This window comes from Melitaea cinxia, chromosome 8 (genome assembly GCF_905220565.1).
Source record: "Melitaea cinxia chromosome 8, ilMelCinx1.1, whole genome shotgun sequence".
Classification (NCBI taxonomy): Eukaryota; Metazoa; Arthropoda; class Insecta; order Lepidoptera; family Nymphalidae; genus Melitaea; species Melitaea cinxia.
This window is the reverse complement of record NC_059401.1, coordinates 4,243,399-4,258,215: the sequence shown is the minus strand read 5'-3', so window position 1 is coordinate 4,258,215 and position 14,817 is coordinate 4,243,399. Positions and strand designations below refer to the sequence as shown.

General features: G+C 33.2%; 1 pseudogene; it reads left to right on the top strand.

Annotated features, from left to right (window-relative positions):
• The first annotated feature begins 4,677 nt into the window (after positions 1–4,677).
• Positions 4,678–7,033, top strand: LOC123655801 (annotated as a pseudogene).
• The last annotated feature ends 7,784 nt before the right edge of the window (positions 7,034–14,817 follow it).

The window sequence follows — 14,817 nt, the reverse complement described above, 5'->3', positions numbered from 1 at the left end:
AGTGTATAACTATTGGAATTTCCATGAGCAAGAAAATAGTAAGTAATTTCCTCACCGTCTGCGGGCCAACTGCCTATTTTAACGACGAATTAAACGATTCTTCTATCGCACATTAAGTCGATAATTTGTAGACAATTGACGTGCCCCACGGTTTTATTTTAGTCTAGTCTATGCATATGTTTATAATTCCCACGACTGTATCTATTTTATTATTTTTTGGTTTTTAGTACATTTATCTTAAACATTGCAATGTATGTTTAACATAAAACCGTTTAACTTAAAAAGTTTTTTTACCTATTTTTATTTTCTAGTTTTTAGTTTTTATTTTACATTCTGTTTAATTCATTTAGTGCTTCATTATTGCAAGGCCCATCTTAAATATTGAGGTTGTATAGTGCACTGTATTCTTCTTGTCAAGCCCTTTTATTTAATACCCATATTGGTGGGATTGATAAAAAATTGTTATCAGACATTTGGTAGCGGTGGCCAGCTTAGATTTCAATTTTGCATAGTAAATTGTATTCTACTTGTTGAGACCTTTCATTTGATACCCATGTTGATGGGATTGATAAAACCTAAGTTATCCGCCATTTTGTAGAGGCCGCCATCTTGGATTTTAATTTTATATAGTACATTGATTATACTGGTTGAGCACTTTCATTTGATACCCATATTGATGGGATCGATAAAACCTACGTTATCCGCCATTTTGTAGCGGTCGCCATCTTGTATTTCAATTTTTTATAGTATATTGTATTCTGCTTGTTGAGCCCTTTCATTTGATACCCATATTGATGGGATTGATAAAACCTACGTTATCCGCCATTTTGTAGCGGCCGCCATCTTGGATTTCATTTTTTTATAGTATATTGTATTCTGCTTGTTGAGCCCTTTCATTTGATACCCATATTGATGGGATTAATAAAACATGAATTATCCGCCATTTTGTAGCGGCGGCCATCTTGAATTTATAATGATAATGAATAAACATAATTGTATTGTCACCAAAATCCAAAGTGTATACAAAATTTCAGATTAATCGGTTGACAGGAAGAGGGTGAAATTTGAATTACTAAATTTGACCCAAGAATAAATAATAAATAAAAAATAAAACAAACGGGGTGAGCTAAATAAAACCGTTTAAAAATAACATTGTATATGTAACCGTCGAATATAATGATTTGACTTCTACATTAAGCTTGTGTATATTTTTTAGCTTCAATTGATGTTATTGTTAAAAGTTTTCGTTTTTTTGTATTTTTTTTTTTTTAATAGACGACTAACGATTTTTCCTTATCTTATTACAGTAGGTTGCCTTTCTTGTAGCCGAACTATACTAAAATACTAGGCCTTTTCATATCAAAATATTAAAACAGAAAACCTCATCGACCTTGCTTCAAAAATTAAGTATGAATTTTACTATCAACGTTATTAGATTGACTACTTATTAAAAACGAAACTACTATTGACAGAAGTGATTTAGGTAAGCATCATTCAAATACTGTCATGATTAAAACCATAAAGTTTAAATGTCAATTTTATTACTGATTATACTAATGACCACAAACAATTTAATCGCAAAACAGGTACAAATGTTTTGGTTCACCGATTAGTTACCAAAGGTAGGATTAACGATTTTAAACTGTGAAACTGCTTCAATATTCACGTTTTCGGTCAGTTAGTATGAACAGTAGCATATAATAAGTTTGTACAAGAAAATAGTGTAATATAGCAGATAAATATAAGGACGATATTGAAAATAGATCATTAGGCCTACCTACAAAATAATATCAAATTCTCAGCTTTTCAGTCACCCATAACCTTGGCGTCTGCTACACCGCCGAAATATTGGGAGTTTCAAATTTTCCGGTTTAACATTGCGGTAAGATTCTACGGTAGTACGGTAGTAATATTGAAGAAAGTCAAAGATAAAGTAAGAATATTAAAAATATATATAATAAAGTAATATAATAATTAAAAAAATTATAATTAATAAAAGCTAAAAGTTGCCTTATTTTAATTGATTACTTCGGTAAACAATGCAGTACACATACTAAGTTAAATTAGATCTAAAACATGATAAGCCAAAAATTCAATCCTTTTCTGAATCCCTTTCGGATTTACAGAATGACCTCACATCAATTGTAATGAAAGCCTCGGTGAAGAAATAAATTTCATTGCCAGTTCCTTACACAGATTGCAACAATTTGTCTAAAAGCCAGAACAGTTTAATTATACGTGAATATTCGAATTAGTCGGGACATAGTATAAAACTTTTCGGGTAGCACTGTCTTTGTAAATTGAAAGGTTTACTTACCCCTTAGTGGTGGATTTAATTAATTGAAATTGTGTGAAATATAAACATAATGTCGGTCACGATTGATATCATAGGTCGTTACATATAGTAGGGAATGTATCCACCAACCCGCAGTGGGGTGTTAGAGGGAGAGTTGCGTCATGCAGCAACGAACCTTCACTCTGCAATTGACTTAAAGCGCGAACACGTAGAAACTGACGATTGGACAAATTCACCAGTTTAAAGTCACTCAACGCGCTATAAAACGGCCTATCATTGTAGTCTCTCTTAAATATAAGATCAGAAATGTACTGATTGGATGCTCCAGATTTTGATGATGAAAGTTGAAGATGTTTTTTTTGTTTGCCCTCAAATGCATGCATTTATAAATTTATTGCTTAAAGAAGGTATTAAATTTTTTTATTGCATTATTTACCAGATCATAGAAAATGTTAATTGGTACAAAGGAGTTTTAATACTCGTTATATATTGCGAGGTATTTACTAAATATATGGGAACTAAAAATATTAAGCTTGCAAAATATTTAGAAATAGAAAATCAATAAAGGTATCGCTTTTCATTGGGGAACATTTCAAATATGCCTTTTAGGTTTATTTTACGGCGTACGGAGGTTTTATATTTAAGCGTTTCACTTAACCGTATACAACAAAATACAAAAGATGAATTCTTTATTACTCGTATAATTCAGAAACAAAACAAATATATCAACCGGTTTTTGTAACACATAGTTGTAGAAATGGTTATAAATAAAATATTTAAAATTATTCGAATATTAAATTTCGATTGGTGTCGAGTTTTACTTTTCATTATTAACTGTCGAATTTAATTTTTGGGAGTATTTTAAAACACACACATTTAAAACTAAAAACTGTTATGTAATATAAATAAAAAAATTTGTAGGTTGCTTTTGTGATACAACGGCGATTTTTGTTTTGAAATGTTAAATAAAAAAGTTCAATTGCCTTTAAATAGTTGCAATTTAAAATATTGATTAAAACTGGTAAATATAGTCGAATTAATTTGTCTTTGTTGTATGAAGCTAGGATAAATAAATGTATGAAATTTACTTACCGTTGTGTCCGTGATCTGCATAAAGAGGTTTCACGATTTGTCACACAACCGAATGCACAAGAAACGATTCTATGTTGAATTATATTTGAAATAAAACTATAGACGCAGCATGAGGTGTTAAAAACAAACTTAGGAGATTAATAATGAATTCCAAAATTTTAATATCCGCAATGAGCCATAAAATACCTAATATAGTAACTACGCTAAACAAACGAATAAAAACGCAATAGCCAGCGTATGATTTGCCTTCGTATATAGTGTACTAGCTTTTAACTGTGGCTTTACTCGCATTGCTTTTTTTTAATAAAAAGTATCCTGTGTTACTTCTAATACCTCCAAGAATATGCGTACAATGATTGGTTAAGTAGTTATCGCGTGAAAGCGTAACAAACAAAATTACATTCACATTTATAATATTATAATTAGGATTATATTTTCGTGATTATTATATACCTTAAGATATAAGGTAATTTTATTATATATTTTACTATAAGAGATATTAAAATTAACTTATTTTAAGTTAATTATCTTTCAAGATATTAATTGTAATTAGATTTTACTTTTATTTTCTTCAATTTTTACACTTTATAGTTAAATTATTTTGCTCAAATTAGTAATAAATAAAAAATTAATATTAAATTCTTTAATATTAAATTCTTTAATATTAAATTCTTTTTAAGTTGTAAATATACATGAGATTATTATTCATGAAAATATACAAATATTTATTTATATTTAACCAGGAGAGCAGGAAATTTGTGCGCTTATTTTTGTTTGTATTTATTTCAATATTATTTTCGTTTCCTCCTATTTTTCTTAAGAGAATTCCACAATTTTCAATAACATAATATGAGTAACAATCATAAATAAATATAATTTATGATTTTATAGTATATCGTTACTTGCTTTAATTTACATGTGTCCAATAATTTATTAAGGTAAGGGTGGGTCAAAATTAATATTCAATTAATTGATTACGTCGTGAAGCTGTGATGAACAGATGACATGTAGGTTTTTATTAAAGTTACATTTTTCATTAAGCTAACTTTTTCATTAGTTAACTGAGGTAGGGCACAGCAGGAATTTCCTGCTTAAAATAATAATAATAATAATAACCCCCCCAAGGGACCACCTTGCCGTGGTGGGGGGGCTTAAGGAAGGCTTGAACAAATTGTCATTAACATCTTGACCATACCCTACCTCGTTGAAGTAGCAGGCACAAATAGCTTACAAAGACACCAACACCTAGACACACCTTTCCAACCAACGGTCCCGACAACCCGTTCAATATGGAGACCCGATCAATGAAGAAACGTAAAGGGCCGCTTCCCGGGGGCAATCGCCGGGGCACACCTGGAGCTGGCGCTGGGTGTTTCAGTATGCGAACCGCCAGCGGTGAGGAGCTGAACAGGCGGGCTCCCACCGGGACATCCGAAAATGCTACAGCCGATGCTGACAGACTGACTGACAGGACAACTTCAACAGAATCCTATAGTCCAAGTACCATCTCATATACACCATCAATTCCCTCCTCACCCCTTTCAAACAGAGATTCACCCACACCGACCTTGGATGTTGCGCGGGAGGCAAGTGCCTTTTTACCCACGTCCACCAAAGCCGGTAAACCGAGAGTGCGCATAAAATGGAGTAAAGAAGTAAACGTATTTATCATGCGCACCTACTACTACATCACTAGATTAGAGACCGACCTAACCACCTACAGAAAACAATTGCACGAACTTTTTTTACGAAAATATCCGGAATTAAACGTCACAGAACAGAGAATCGCAGATCAAAGAAGAGCAATAGTAAAAAACAACCTTTTAAATCAGGAAACTTTAAATATAATTAAAGAAGAAATAAAGTCACAACTAGAAACAGAAAATGAAAATCAAATCTATATTAATAGTAATGTATCAACAAACGATGATATTCAATGTTCTTCTACTCACCCAAAACCAAACACAAGGCACACTTCGCCATCAAACATATTCACATATAATACTCAGTCAACATGCACATTGTCTAATAACACTCAGACATCACACATGTCAACACAGACTGAATTTGTTACTATAATGATGGGTAACGACATTGATACGGTATTAGACCATAACCTAGGAACGAACACTCAAATAGAAGAAATCTGTGACAAATTCAGGACAGCACTAACACAATATTCAGGAATGGACCCACTAGTCCGACCAAAATTACCTAAACTTAGATACAGTTCTCACCTATTTCAGCTAGTCAATATGTTTAATCATGATATTCTTTTCCAATTTATTTCTGACGACACAAAACTAACCGACATACATACAATAGTGTATTGCGTAGCCTTAGTTATCTCCGAAGAACTTAACTATAAGGTCACAGAAAATATTAGAAGCACAAGGCCCAAAGACTGTAATAAACCACTATGGCAAATAAGATTAGAAAAGGACATAGAAAAACTCAGAGCAGACTGTGGGCAAGTCACACAGTACATAAATAACAATAGATCCCGTAAAATCATTAAGCATGTCAAAAGAATATTTGAAACAAGAAACACACACACTAAACACGAAAATAGGAATACAAATCCGGAAGAGTTCTTAGACACTTTAAAACAAAAGTTAGCACTAAAAGTTCATAGACTTAAAAGATACAAAAAGGCACAGCAAAGGAAAAACGATAACACAATGTTTAGCATAAATGAAAAAACTTTCTACAGAAACTTACACAAACCAAAAATAGACACAGATACAGTAAACAGTCCTATTATGCCCACACAAAAACAACTGGAAACTTTTTGGTCAGGCATCTGGGAACAACAAGTACATCACAACAATAAAGCCGATTGGATAACCGAAGAAGAAAATAAATGGAATTCAATTGAAGAAATGGAATTCACAGAAATAACTGAGACAGAAATAAATAACATTACAGCTAGATTGCATAACTGGAAATTACCAGGAATAGATAAAATTCATAACTTTTGGTTCAAAAAATTATTTTCTTTACATAAGATCATTGCTAAAAATTTTACAGATATCATTATTGGTAAACAAAAAATTCCAGATTTCATTGCTACTGGAATAACCTATATGCTCCCTAAATCACAGATTTCTCCACAACCTTCACAATACCGACCTATTACATGCCTACCAACTATATACAAAATCTTAACATCAGCAATAACAACAAAAATCAATAAACATGTTGAACAATATAATATAATAGCGGAAGAACAAAAAGGATGCAGGCGAGGCCACATGGGATGTAAGGAACAGCTAATAATTGATTCTACTATTCACAAACATGCGACTTCAAAAAATAGAAACCTACATTGCACATATATAGATTATAAAAAAGCTATCGACAGTATCCCACATTCTTGGCTGATTAAAATATTACAAATATACAAAATAAACCCGAAAATAATAAACTTTTTACGTGATATCATGTCCAGATAGAAAACCACACTTTACCTGACCGCGAATCGAACTAACATCACAACTAGAGAAATAATCATTAGAAAGGGGATCTATCAAGGCGATTCCTTGAGTCCTCTGTGGTTTTGCCTCGCCTTAAACCCCCTGTCATATTTGCTGCGTGGTTGTCGGGCCGGATATTGCCTCAAATACGATAAACAAGATACAATAGTCTCTCATCTCATATATATGGATGATATTAAGTTATATGGAAAAACAGAAATGGAAATGCAAAAATTAATAGATACTACAGCACAATTTAGCAAAGACATTAATATGGAATTTGGTTTGGATAAATGTAGAACACTTCACATTAAACGAGGCAAGATACGGCCAGGCCATTATGTAGTTAATGATACCGATATAATTACAGCCATGGAACCCACCGATTTGTATAAATACTTAGGATATAAACAACTTAAAGGATTAGATCACACAGAAATCAAAAACACTTTAACAATAGAATTTAAAAAACGAGTAAATGCTCTTTGTAAAACTAAACTAACAGGCAAACATCTCATTAAGTCTATAAATACATACGCTATTCCAATTCTTACATACTCATTTGGTATAATAAAATGGACAAAAACAGACATGGAACAAATAGAGCGCACGATACGCACCACACTCACTAAACACAATAATCTACACCCAAAATCTGCAATAGAAAGACTTACTATCAAAAGAGAATATGGAGGAAGGGGCCTTATTGATTTGAATCATCTCTGTCAAAAACAAGTCAGCAATTTAAAAGCTTTTTTTCTCTTAAAATCACAGACTAGCGAAATACATAAAGCCATAGTTCAAAATGATTTTAACTATACTCCACTAAATTTACACGAAGACATAAGCTCTCTAAATACCGAACGTAACGATCTTCAAACACAAAAACTAGATAGCTGGAAACGAAAAGTATTACACGGCCGCCATCCTCACGATCTAGAACAACTACTAACCTAACCTAACCTAACCTAACCTAACCTAACCTAACCTAACCTAACCTAACCTAACCTAACCTAACCTAACCTAACCTAACCTAACCTAACCTAACCTAACCTAACCTAACCTCACATAAACACCGCAGCCTCAAACAAATGGCTTAAAATAGGAAACCTATTTCCAGAGACCGAAGGATTTATAATAGCGATACAGGATCAAATAGTCAACACTAAAAACTACAGAAAATTCATAATCAAAGACTCCTCAATACCAAGCGATAAATGCCGCAAATGCCACGTTCAACCAGAGACCATCCAACACATTACCGGGGCATGTACAACACTAACACAAACAGATTACACACATAGACATAACCAAGTAGTCAACATTATTCACCAAAAGTTAGCACTAAAACACAAACTCATACAGAACACAAACACATCTTATTACAAATATAAGCCACAAACAGTCTTAGAAAACGACACACATAAGCTCTATTTTGATCGCGCAATACTTACAGACAGAACCATCCACTACAATAGACCGGATATAACGCTCCAAGATAAATTAAATAAAATAACCTATCTGATAGATATTGCTGTTCCCAACACTCATAACCTACAAAAAACAATTTCTGAAAAAATCAACAAATATACTGAACTAAAGGATGAAGTAGCTAGAATTTGGAACCAAAATAAAGTATACATAATCCCAATAGCTCTTTCCACCACAGGTGTTATCCCAAACCATCTGTTACATAGTCTCAAACTACTAGAATTAAACGAAACTCTTTACATCACCTTACAAAAAGCCGCCATTTTAAATACATGCCGAATCGTGAGAAAGTTCTTGCAAATTGACGAACACGAAATTCCACACAACACATAATTTTATCACACCACACGCTGCATTTACTTGGTTTTGACCCGTAAATGCAGAAAAACCAGCCAATGGCTGAGAAAAAATACCGATAACAATAATAATAATGACATTTTTTCGAGACTAGCCCATATAGTGTTAGTAACAATGTTTCTTATAATCTAGTGTTAGTACAGTAACAGTAGTAGTACCTCGACCTTACAGAAGATCACAGCAAAATAATACTGTTTTCAAGCAGTATTGTGTTCCTGTTGGTGAGTAAGGTGACCAGAACTCCTGGGGGGATTGGGGATTGGGTCGGCAACGCGCTTGCGATGCTTTTGGTGTTGCAGGTGTCTATAAGCTACGGTAATCGCTTACCATCAGGTGAGCCGTACGCTTGTTTGCCGACCTAGTGACATAAAAAAAAGCTAAGGTTTTAATTAATTTAGTGTTTTTTAATTTGACCGTGACCCACACCAGTGTTGGGCAAATTTTAATTGCAACAACAATTAAAGATTAACAATTGATTAATTGGTAAATGTAACCACAACAATTAACAATTAATCAATTGTAATTGTGGAAAATTACAATTAACAATTATTTAATTGTTAACTGTAGTAGTAACCATTAACAATTAATTAATTATTAATTGTGCTTTACTACAATTACCAATTAATTAATTTTCAATTGTTTTGTGAATTTTAATTAAAACTAACAATTAAAAAATACTGCTGTATGCTGCTGTGGCTCCGGATATTAATATATATATATATATATATATATATGTAATGTGTGGCTACGGTACTAAAGAATATAGCCACCCCCTCTCTTCCCGTGGGTGTCGTAAGAGGCGACTAAGGGATAACACAGTTCCGCTACCACCTTGGAACTTAAAGAGCCCACCGGTGGCGGGATAACCACCCAACTGCTAGCTTTGAAATACACAGGCCGAAGACGGGCAGCAGCATTTTCGGTGCGACAAAGCCAGTACTGCGGTCACCAACGCGCCTGCCCAGCGTTGTGACTATGGGCAATACACATGAGTTCACGTTGTTTTTGGCGTGAAGCAGTGGGCTGTATAGGCTGTAATGTAATATATATACAGGGTGTCCCAAAAAGTAGTGATAAGCGGAATTCCAGAGATAGGGCACCCCTTGGGGTATCCGAATCACCCCTATGTATGTTCAGCGATTTTGCATAGTTTTCGAGTTATGAATTTTTTTATATGTTTTTGAGAATTTTCCACCAGAACAACTTTAAAAATTTCTAAAAAAAAAATTGAAGATTTTTTAGAATTTTTGTTTTTGTATCTAAATAGTCATGACCTGTAGCTTCTCACTTAAAAGATTCAGCTTCTTAACTTTGATGGAAATTGTGAAAATCTAAGTGTAAAGTGAAAATTTTACGTTTTGAGAACTATGACTTCAATTTAAACTTAGAATTAAAAATCTAAACAGGCAATTTTATGGTTTCTAATTAGGCTTAAAAACTTTTCCAGAGTCTCAGCTTTCATAATCATAAATAAAAAGTTGTACTTAATGGGGCTACTTTTGCTAAAATTTGCCTTCAAAGACATCAAGGTGGAAAATTCCTAAAATTACCAATTTGAATAAAAAAATTTTTTTTGCTCAATTTATTATTCCTTTAAGGTTAAATAGTTTTGTCGGCGTTCTAGCTGGGTCATACGTATAGGATTCGTGCGGAGGAAAATGATAAATCCGTAGATTGAGTGATATGGTTCCAAAACGATGGTGCTCCATGCCACTTTGCAAAAATAGTCAGACAACATTTAACAGAAAGATTTAGAGACAGATGGATCGGCCGTGGAGGGCCCATTGCATGACCGCCGCGGTCCCCAGACTTGAATCCAATCGATTTCTTTGTGTACTAAATATATATATATATTATACATATATATATATATATATATATATATATATATATATATATATATAATAGGTTATATAGTATAGTATATGTATAGTATTGCGACTTACCGCTTAATTTTCCTAAATCTTTTACTAATTTAGTTTTGATACATAAAGTTAATTGTTAGATTAAATTGTTTCATAAAACAACTAAAAAAGTTAATTGCAATTATTTTAATTGTGAGTTACAATTGACATACGTTAATCAAATTAATTTAATTACAAGGTGCAATTAAAAGTTTAATTGCAACTAATTTAATTGTAATTAATTTAATTGCAATTACTTTTTTAGTCAATTACAAGGTAATTGACAATTTAATTGATTAATGCCCAACACTGACCCACACTCACTAATTTATAACCAAAAAATTTTCAACGTAATGTACCGCTTAAGTAATAAAAAGTAAATCGTTGAAATAATAATAAAAAATAAAACAAAATGTAAAACCGTCATAAGACTTAAGAGATGAGTCTGACGCATACCAATTTTAAGAAAGAGCAACACATTTTAATAAAATATGAAACACTCCTTTTTAGATTCCTCGAAATTTATAGCACTCACGAATAATCCTCAACTCTGCATTTCTCCGCAAACATTTTTACAGGATAACTTTATCATGTTCAAAACATGTTACCATTTTCGACTTGTCTTGTTCTCATGCAGCACATACTTTACTCTGATTTAAACCTCACAGGGCTATTAGTAACATTTGCTTAAACATCTTTAAAAAAGTGCAATACGTCTAGTAAAACAAGATTTATGCAAAATGTATTTATTTTATATGCAACACAAAAGAGTTTCAAACTCATAAAAGTATAAATTAGATAGTCTCTAGTAAAAATCAGCAAAATACTACATTTGAATTTGGAATCTGTCATTTTTATATGATTGTTCTTTTTGTTTTCTCTTTTTCGCGCCAATAAATTGTAAAATATTTTGTGATAATAAAATGGAGTGAGGTGATAAAGAACATTAAAAGTATCGCATCACACGAAACGCGTTGCCGAGTGATAACCGCACTTAAGCTGTGCGAGCATCGCTAGTGAACGCTCGTACATGGTTACTGTAACTAAGAATGTCTAGTGGCTTCGCTCACATTAGTTTCCTAGATTCTTTACTGCGGTATATTGGAGATATTTTTTCGTTTCTAATGAGTTGCAAATTTTATTTGAAATTGCTAATAACTAAGATTTTTCGGCTGTGTGGTTACGGCAATAAAGAATATAACCATCCCCTCTCTTGTGACCCGTGGGTGTCGTAAGAGGCGACAAAGTGATGATAACACAGTGGAACTACCACCTTGGAACTTAAAAAGCTGACCAATTGTGGATAACTATCCAACGGCTGGCTTTGAAATACACAAGCCGAAGACGGGCAGCGGCGTCTTCGGTGCGACAAAGCCAGCCCTACGGTCGCCAACCTGCCTGCCCAGCGTGGGGACTATGAGCAATACACAAGAGTTCACGCCATTTTTGGCGCAAAGCCATGGAGGCCTATGCCCAACAGTGGACTGCGATAGGCTGATGTGTGTGTGTGATTTGTGCTCCACTTTTATAAGAGCATGAGTTTCTTGAATAAAAATATTATCTTATGAAAGGTATAAAACAAGCAATCTATTCACTATTACTGTAAATTGACTTTCGTTATATTATACTTTCATCTCGTATCTAGGTTCTTTCGTTGTTCCATATTTTTCTTGCCTTATAACTGTAACTTGATTTTATAACATCATTGTACGTTATTGTCTTTTATGATGAGGCACAAAATATTTTTTTTTCCTGAAATTTATTTTATCATGTTTCTATCATATACTGAAGTTCTTTTTAAACAGTAGCTAACTGATAACGATTAGATTCAGCTATAAATGTTTTTATTTTGTATTTTTATACGTACACGATCGTCTCTTTTAAGACGAATAACTTAGTATTTGATTTATAGATACCAAGCATAGCTACAATCCTTTTTCGACAAATATTAATTATTAATAGTAGTACAAAACATATGTACATGATAGATTGACGGTGGTGGCTGGATGAAGATTGCGGACAACCGGGATATTTGCCGTGAACTTGGGAGTCCATTGAGTGGAGGCCAGGCCAGATCAGTGGACTACGATAGGCTGAAGTGAGTGACAAACATGATAAAATAACATGTATTACATCCAGAATCGCAGACTCGACTCATAACTCTCGGAGCAGAAAGGTGTGTCACTATATAAGGCGTCATCGGGCTGGTTGAATTATTTATATTTCTAACAGTTTAATTATAAAAAAAAATGTAATGAGAAAAACTAAAAATCTTTGCGTGACCATTACAAAAGTATGAGTACAAAAAATTGCAAGCATTGTAAAGGTATTATTTTGGTAGTAGGTACAACGGAATAGCGTTCTTAGAGTTAAATTTTTAAGCATACTATAGAAAATATTTTAATGAAATGTAAATAATTCTAGCTTTAAAGGTTCGAGAGTCGTTGCTACTATTAAATATTTTAATTAGTGAAAACGAACACGGACATTCGATTTTATTCTTCGGGGAAGTGAGAGAACAATTTCTTCGATCAAAATACAAAATTACATTTTTTGATACTTTAGATTCTTTATGGGAATTTCCTTAGGTGTAGCATAAATTGATTTCACGTTTACAATAAGTAATTTATTATTGAAACGTTTTGCTATTTTGTATTTCTTATCAATTTGGTAGCGCTAGCAAGAATTTGTTACAAAGTTGCTGAAAGCTACAAAGCGCTTATTGTCTTAATGAAATAGAGTTTACTTTGTTATTTTAAATACCACAACAGCAACATTGTTTATATTTTTAGCTTTAAATGAAATGTTTAAGACAAAAGAGAAGTTGCAATAAAATAAAAGATTTCGTAAAAACTGTTCTGTTGTATAAATATTAGCACTTACATAGGTCTTAGTTGTTTAAGATTCTATTAAAAATAGCTATATCTCATTGTAACAAACGAATATTTGACGATCATCATCATCATCATCATCATCATTCCAGCCTATTGCAGTCCACTGCTGGACATAGGCCTCCACAAGTTCGCGCCAAAAGTGCGTGAACTCATGTGTGTTGCCCATAGTCACCAGGCTGGGCAGGCGGGTTGGTGACCGCAGAGCTGGCTTTGTCGCACCGAAGACGCTGCTGCCCGTCTTCGGCCTGTGTATTTCAAAGCCAGCAGTTGGATGGTTATCCCGCCACCGGTCGGCTTTTTAAGTTCCAAGGTGGTAGCGGAACTGTGTTATCTCTTAGTCGCCTCTTACGACACCCACGGGAAGAGAGGGGGGTGGCTAAATTCTTTGGTGCCGTAGCCACACAGCACAATATTTGACGAAAGTTTCATAAATACCTTCGATTATGGAATATGGAAATTTGCAAAGAATATAAGTATTTGTAGTAATATTTGTATCCATTTCAGGTGTCTACGTGTCGTTCTCCCCGCCGTATCGTATAAACTACTACAGCTGGTAGCCTTAGCTGTTGAGCCCTTCAAATGGTTGCCATACTAGGTAGGATACCATCCACTAACTCAAGCGGATCAAGCTCCGTTCCCCTTTCTATACATGAGAAGAGATTTTCATTCAAAAATGGAACATTTACAGATTACTTCATTTCACTTCGATCAGGTTAACAGAAAATCAATCGAAAAAGAAGTAACTTTAAGAAAATGTATGTATGTTACGCGTTTGATATTTATTTTGAAGGATGTAATTTTGAAACTTTCCTATATAGAGAGTACTAATACAAAGCTAATAAGAATTCGTCAAATCTTATTGATTTTTTTATTTCTCTCTTTTCGATCTAACTTTTTTTAACGTTCTTTTTTGTCATTTTTTTCAAACATTGATTGCAATGCCAGAATTGTTTTACATGCTTGCTATATTAAATACTAGCCGTGCATACTTCATCCGCGTGGAATTTAACAAAAAAGTTATTATTCAATTCGCAGAGTTGTAAAATAAATACATCTCTAAAATAAAATACCCTAAGTTACTCCTTACTTCATCATCTATTTGCCAGTGAAAGTCTCGTCAAAATCTGTACAGCCGTTTCAAAAATTAGCCGGAAAAAACAGGCAGATAGACAGACAGACAAAAATTGTAAAAATGTTTTGGTATATGTACCGTGTATACATCCAAACACACTTAGTAAAAAGCGGTTATTTTAATATTACAAACAGACACTCCAATTTTATTTATTTGTATATATAACGTGACATTG